This window comes from Macaca fascicularis, chromosome 10 (assembly GCF_037993035.2).
Source record: "Macaca fascicularis isolate 582-1 chromosome 10, T2T-MFA8v1.1".
Taxonomy (NCBI): domain Eukaryota; kingdom Metazoa; phylum Chordata; class Mammalia; order Primates; family Cercopithecidae; genus Macaca; species Macaca fascicularis.
The window spans coordinates 14,762,208-14,768,696 of record NC_088384.1 but is presented as its reverse complement, the minus strand read 5'-3'; the positions used below and the strand labels follow the sequence as shown (position 1 = coordinate 14,768,696).

The 6,489-nt window shown below is 42.8% G+C and overlaps 1 long non-coding RNA gene across 1 annotated transcript; it reads right to left on the bottom strand.

The window, feature by feature from the left end:
• Positions 1-4,897: 4,897 nt before the first annotated feature.
• Positions 4,898-6,432, bottom strand: LOC107130983 (uncharacterized). Its single transcript, XR_001493791.4, has 3 exons — positions 6,288-6,432; positions 6,016-6,126; positions 4,898-5,202 (listed from the first exon to the last, which is right to left on the bottom strand). It is a non-coding gene; the product is annotated as an uncharacterized lncRNA (long non-coding RNA).
• Positions 6,433-6,489: the final 57 nt, after the last annotated feature.

Below are 6,489 nucleotides of genomic sequence, written 5' to 3'. Positions count from 1 at the left end.
TGCATTAATATTCTGATTCCAGACTCCCTCTCTCTTTTTCTTCCTTTTCGGTCAAAGTCACTGGGCAGGCCTGCTAAGGGCCAGAAGGCAGTCCAAGGGTAGCCAGGACTCAAACAAGGACAGTGTGCCAATTTCCTAGGGCTGTCATAACAGAAACTGGGTGGCTTAGAACAATAACAATGTCTTGTCTCACTTTTCTGGAGGCTAGAAGTCCAAAGTCAAGGCACCGGCATGGCCATGCCCTCTGATGCCTCTAGGGAGAATTCTTCCTGCCTTCTTCCAGCTTCTGGTGGTTGCTGGCAATCCCTGGTGATCCTTTTTTTTTTTTTTTTTTTGAGACAGAGTCTTGCTCTATCGCCCAGACTGGAGTGCAGTGGCGTGATCTCTGCTCACTACAACCTCTGCCTCCCAGGCTCAAGCAATTCTCCTGCCTCAGCCTCCTGAGTGACTGGGATTACAGGCATGCGCCACTACGCCTGGCTAAGTTTTGTATTCTTAGTAGAGACGGGATTTCACCATGTTGGCTAGACTGGTCTTAAACTCTTGACCTCGTGATCTGCCCACCTCGGCCTCCCAAAGTGCTGGGAACCACCATGCCCGGCCCCCTTGGTCATCCTTAACTTGTGGGATCCCTCCAGTCACATGACTTTCTTCTTCCTGTGTGTCTTCAGTTGTTTTATCTCTAGGGCTGTCTCCATGTCCACACTCTCCCCATTTTATAAGGACATCGGTCATATTGGATTATAGTCCACCCATAAGACCTTATTTTAGTTTGATTACCCCTGTAAAGACCCTATTTCCAAATAAGGTCATATTCTGAGGTACTGGGGATTAGAACTTCTGCATATCTTTTTGGGAGATACAAGCCAATCTCATAACAGACGGTGTCAGTACAGGGCAGGACCCAGCCCAGCTTGGAAGTGGGCTATATTCAGTGGGGCAGGGGGAGGGGAGCAACGATGTAAATACACTGACCACAATAGTGTAGTCTGGCACAGCTAAGGAGGGAGGTACAGATACAGACAGAGAGAAAGCTAGAAAGAACCCTGTGGTGTTGGATTGGAATTGGCAGTATAAGTGTGAACTCATGGTTTTCAAAATGATAGATATAGAAATAAATATAGCTGGTCGCACGTGGTGGCTCACGTCTGTAATCCCAGCGCTTTGGGAGGCCGAGCCAGGTGGATCACTTGAAGTCAGGAGTTCAAGACCAGCCTGACCAACATTGTGAAACCCCATCTCTACTAAAAAAAAGAAAAAAAAAAATAGGAGGACGTGGTGGTGCACACCTGTAATCCCAGCTACTTGGAAGGCTGAGGCAGGAGAATCACTTGACCGGGAGGTGGAAGTTGCAGTTAGCCGAGATCACACCAGTGCACTCCAGCCTGAGCAACAAGAGCAACACTCTGTCTCAAGAAAATGGAAAAAAGAAAAAGAAAAAAGAAAATATAGCTGTAAATACAGCACATGCATTTGTTCATTCATTCTCTGGCTCTGTCCAATGAGAGACCGGGGGGCAGTGACACCTGAGCAGCAGGGAACAAGGTCACCTTGTGTGTATATCTTGGCTCTAAATACCATTCTCTACTATGAGGAACCCGAACCCGTTGGAGAAAATTCCCAAGTCCAAGCCCAGGGCAAAGCAAGCAGGAGAGGGGATGAGCATTTCATGCTGCCTGAAAGGCAGGGAGGTCTTAAAGAATGATGGGGATCATTGGAAAGGACACAGGAGCCCATTTGAAGGAGCTGTCACTGGCCAAAGTTGGCATGATTTGAGCATTAAAATAAATCATGATAGGAACTGACTATAAGCCATTTAATAAAATAGAAATCCATGAGTCCACACTGGTTAAATAAGTGAAAAAAGAAAACAAGAAGGAAAACAAGCTCTTCCTTAGGTAGAATGCCAACTATTAAATGCAAAAGGAATGGTGACATTTTATTTATTTAATAAAGGCAACTTTTATTTTAGATTCAAGGGTTAGACGTGCAGGTTTGTTATGTGAGTATATCTCATGATAATTCATGTCCCAAACCGCATGGTAAGTGTAGTACCTGGTAGTTAATTTTTCAATCCTTGCCTCTCTCCCTCACCCCTCTAAGTAGTTTCCTGTGTCTTTTGTTGCCGTCTTTATGTCCATTAGCACCCACTGTTTAGCTCCCACTTATAAGTGAAAATATACAGTATTTGTTCCTGCATTAATTTGCTTAGGATAATGGCTTCCAGCTGCATCTATGCTGCTTCAAAGGACGTATTTCATTCATTTTATGGCTGTGTGGTATTTCATGGGTGTATATGTACCACATTTCCTTTGTCCAGTCCACTGTTAATGGGCAACCAGGTTGATTCCATGTCTTTGCTATTGTGAATAGTGCTGCAATGAACATATGAGCACAGGTGTTTTTTTGGATATAAACCCAGTAATTGGACTGTTGGGTCAAATGGTCGTTCTGTTTTAAGTTTTTTGAGAAATCTCCAAACTGCTTTCCACAATGTCTGAACTAATTCTTATCAATAGTATATAAGCATCTTCTTTTCTTAGCAGCCTCACCAGCCTCTATTGCTTTTTGACTTTTTAATAACAGTCATTCTGACTGGCGTGAGATAGTATCTTATTGTGGTTTTGATTTGCATCTCTCTGATGATTAGTGATATTGAGCATTTTTCATATCTGTTGGCTGCTTTTATGTCTTCTTTGGAGAAGTGTCTGTTCATTTCTTTTGCCCACTTTTTATTGGGGTTATTTTATTATTATTATTATTATTGTTGTTGTTGTTGTTGTTGTTTGCTTGCTGAATTCTTTAAGCTCTGTACAGATTCTGGATATTAGACCTTTGTTGCATGCATAGTTTGTGAGTATTTTCTCCCATTCCGTAGGTTGTCTGTTTACTCTGTTGATAGTTTCCTTTGTTGCACAGAAGCTTTTTAGTTTAATTAGGACCTGCTTGTCAATTTTTGTTTTTATTGCAAATGCTTTCAGGAACTTAGTCATAAATTTTTCCCCAAGACTGATGTCTAGAATGGTGTTTCCTAGGTTTTCTTCCAAGATTCTTATAATTTGAGATCTTACATTTAAACTTTTAATCCATGAGTTAATTTTTGCATATAGTGAAAGGTAAGGGTCCAGTTTCATTCTTTTGTGTATGGCTGGCCAGTTATCATGGCACCATTTATTGAATAGGGAGTGTTTCCCCCATTGCTTATTTCCGTCAGCTTTGTTGAAGATCAGATGGCCGTGGGTACTCAGCTTTATTTCTGTGTTCCATTGGTCTATGTGTCTGTTTTTGTACCAGTGTCATGCTGTTTTGATTACTGTAGCCTTAGTATAGTTTGAATTTGGGTCATGTGATGCCTCAGGCTTTGTTCTTTTGGCTCAGGATTATTTTGGCTATTTGAGCTTTTTTTTTGGTTCCATATGAATTTTAGAATAGTTTTTCTAATTCTGTGAACAATGACAGTAGTAGTTTGACAGGAATAGCATTGAGTCTGTGGATTGCTTTGGGTAGTATGGCCATTGTAATGATACTGATTCTTCCAATCCATGAGCATGGAATGTTTTTCCAATTGTTTGTGCCATCTGTGATGTCTTTCAGCAGTGCTTTGTGATTCTTCTTGTAGAGATCTTTTATGACCTTGCTTAGCTAGGCATTCGTAAGTATTTTATTTGTGTGTGTGTGTGACTATTGCAAATGAGATTGCATTCTTGATTTGGCTCTCAGCTTGAACTTTACAGGTGTATAGAAATACTACGGATTTGTGCACATTGATTTTGTTTCCAACTTTACAGAAGTTGTTAATCAGTTCCAGGGGACTTTTGGTGGAGTCTTTAGGGTTTTCTAGGTACAAAATCATATCACCAAAGAAGAGACAAAGTTTGACTTCTTCTTTTCCTGTTTGGATGTCTTTTATTCCTTTCTCTTGTCAGATTGCTCTGGCTAAGACTTCTAAATGACAGAATTTTTAAAAATCACCATTTGGCAATGATCACCATGGTAATGTTTAATTAAATTAAGGAACATCATTGCATATTGAAATTATACAGGTGTGGGAGTGGGATGAGAAAGCTTAAAAGTATCTCCCTACCAAATGCTTATAAATTACGATGTGGAAGGGGAAGTAACTTTACAATAGAGAAACTTGACTGAGGTCAAGTTAATCAAATGATCAGAGTGAACAACATGAGTGATGGGACAGATTGACAATGAAAGCTGATAGGACTCATCAAGAATAATCCAGCATCACTTCTATGTTATTTTGGCCAAAAAAGCATAACCTCGGTCTAATCATCAGACAGAGCCAAATTGAGGGACATTATTCAAAACAACTAGCCTGCAGTCTTCGAGATGTCAAGGAAAAAACAAGGCATCTGTTTCAAACTGGAGACCCGAAAGACACGGTAACTAAGAGCCATGCACGGTCCCAGATGGATCCTTTGCTAGAAAATACATTTATTGAGACACTTAGTGAAACTCAAAGGGGGTTTCCACACAAAGGGTATGTGAGAGTTCTTTGTACCGTTCCTTTAACACTCTGTATTTTGAAATAGTTTCAGAATAAAAATGGAAATGGAAAAAAATGCAATGTTAACATATACGAGTTACTACTTTCAACAAGTTAGCTTCCTTTTCATGCCTCAATTTCTTCACCTGTACGGTGAAGACAGTAACAGCTACATAAAGGTTACTGGGAAGAGATGGAGAAGCACCGAGCCCAGGGTCTGCTCACAGCATAAATGCTCAAGCCCTGGTCATTATGACTACTACGTTCTTGCCAACATTTTCTTGGGTTTCTTAGTCTCTAAAAGATTGTCAGTTGCAAGAAACGGTATTTTACATACCACTGAGGGAGAAAACAAACAAACAAACAAAAACATTCAATGAATTCCTGACAATGTGATTCTTCTCGCTTAGAGCTTTTAATACTTATTGAGAGAACTCTGTTAGACTTATTCAAATGTAGATTTTTATCCTCTGCTGCTCTATGACAACTTTTAAAAGGAGAGGATCAGTCAAGTGAATTGGCTGAGGTGTTCCTGAGGCTCCTTCACATTTTGGGTCTGGTGTCCGGAGTCATTCTGGGTCAGAGTCTCGGGGTCTTCGTTTCTCCACCAGTCAGCATCCTCTGTGCTCCTGAGGGCATCCAGGCCTGCAGCCTGCCAGTCCCACAGAGGAGCTCAGGAAAGACAGGCAGAGTGGGGACACCTGGGAGAAAAGAGAGGCTGGGATGTCGCTTTAATTCCATCCTCTCCAGCCCTGGAGAATCCCCTGCAGGGTTTTTCCGTGCCAGGCAGAGACATCACACTGGCTGGAGTGCCCGAGAGAACCACCCATGCCTTCCTCTACCCTGGGCTTTCTCTGCCAGGGTGAGGCCCTGCCAGCTCTTCCTGGCCAACCCTGCCCTTCCTGGTAGGAGGAAAGCAAAGAACAATCAAGCCAGAATTCCAGTGGCTTTGAGGCAGGTTCCCGCCCCTCCATTTCCTCGATTCCCCTCATTCTTGCCCTCCATTCCCCTCATTCCTGTCTGTTGCCCTTTCCCCTGGGAGATAGCCCCATGTAGGAGAAATCTGACTGCATTGTGTTGTGTCTTGGCACTGTGACTCATTCTGTCTTTATTCAAACTTTTCCTATTTGGTTCACCATGAATAGTTTCTGCATTAATTGAGATTTTTTTAAACCATATTGCATTAAAATATTACTTATATCGATTACTGAATTTTGAGATGCCTATTTAAATTTTGAGCCCGAGAGAGTGCCTCACTCATCTGACCTTAATTCTGCTAGCCCTGCTGTGCTCAGGGAGCCATTCATTCATTCATTCATTCATTCACACACAGTCACTAAAGGTCTCCTCTGTACCAGGCCATGTGCTAGGTATTTGGGAGGGAAATGCAAGCCAGACTCAAGCCAGCACTGAAGATAGTGTCGGAGGAAAGACAGCCATGAACATGCATGACCATATGACACATGGTGGGGTGGGACGGCAGGGCAAAGAGGACATGGGGGAAATCAACATACCACCAGCTACCACTTGTAAGGGGTTCTCCTCTGGCCAGCTCGGAGCTAAGGTCTTCCTGCACATAGTCTCGCTGGATCCCCTCAACACTCCTTCCAGGTTTGTAGATGCTTCTGCAAAAGTAACAGACAGATGGATGTCCCAAGGCTTGGGGAAGTAACACGCAGATGATTTGCGTAAGGACACACTTTAAGAAGCAGTGGACTTGGAAGTCCAACCCAGATCTGCCTGGCTCTGGGCTCAAACCAGCTGTGGTTATTGCAGCCATTTCTACCTGCATCGCCATCGAGGAGTCAGGGAAGGCTGCATGGAGGAGGCCCTGTGTCAGCTGAGGCTTGAAGGAGGCCTAGAAGTTTGTAAGAAGATAAGGTGGAGTAGAAGGCCTTCTGGAAGTAAGAAAAGTCACGTGCACTATTAGCAAAGTAGTCCTGGGCTGGCACTGCTTCCTCTTTCTGCTTCTCTGTTTCCTGATGACG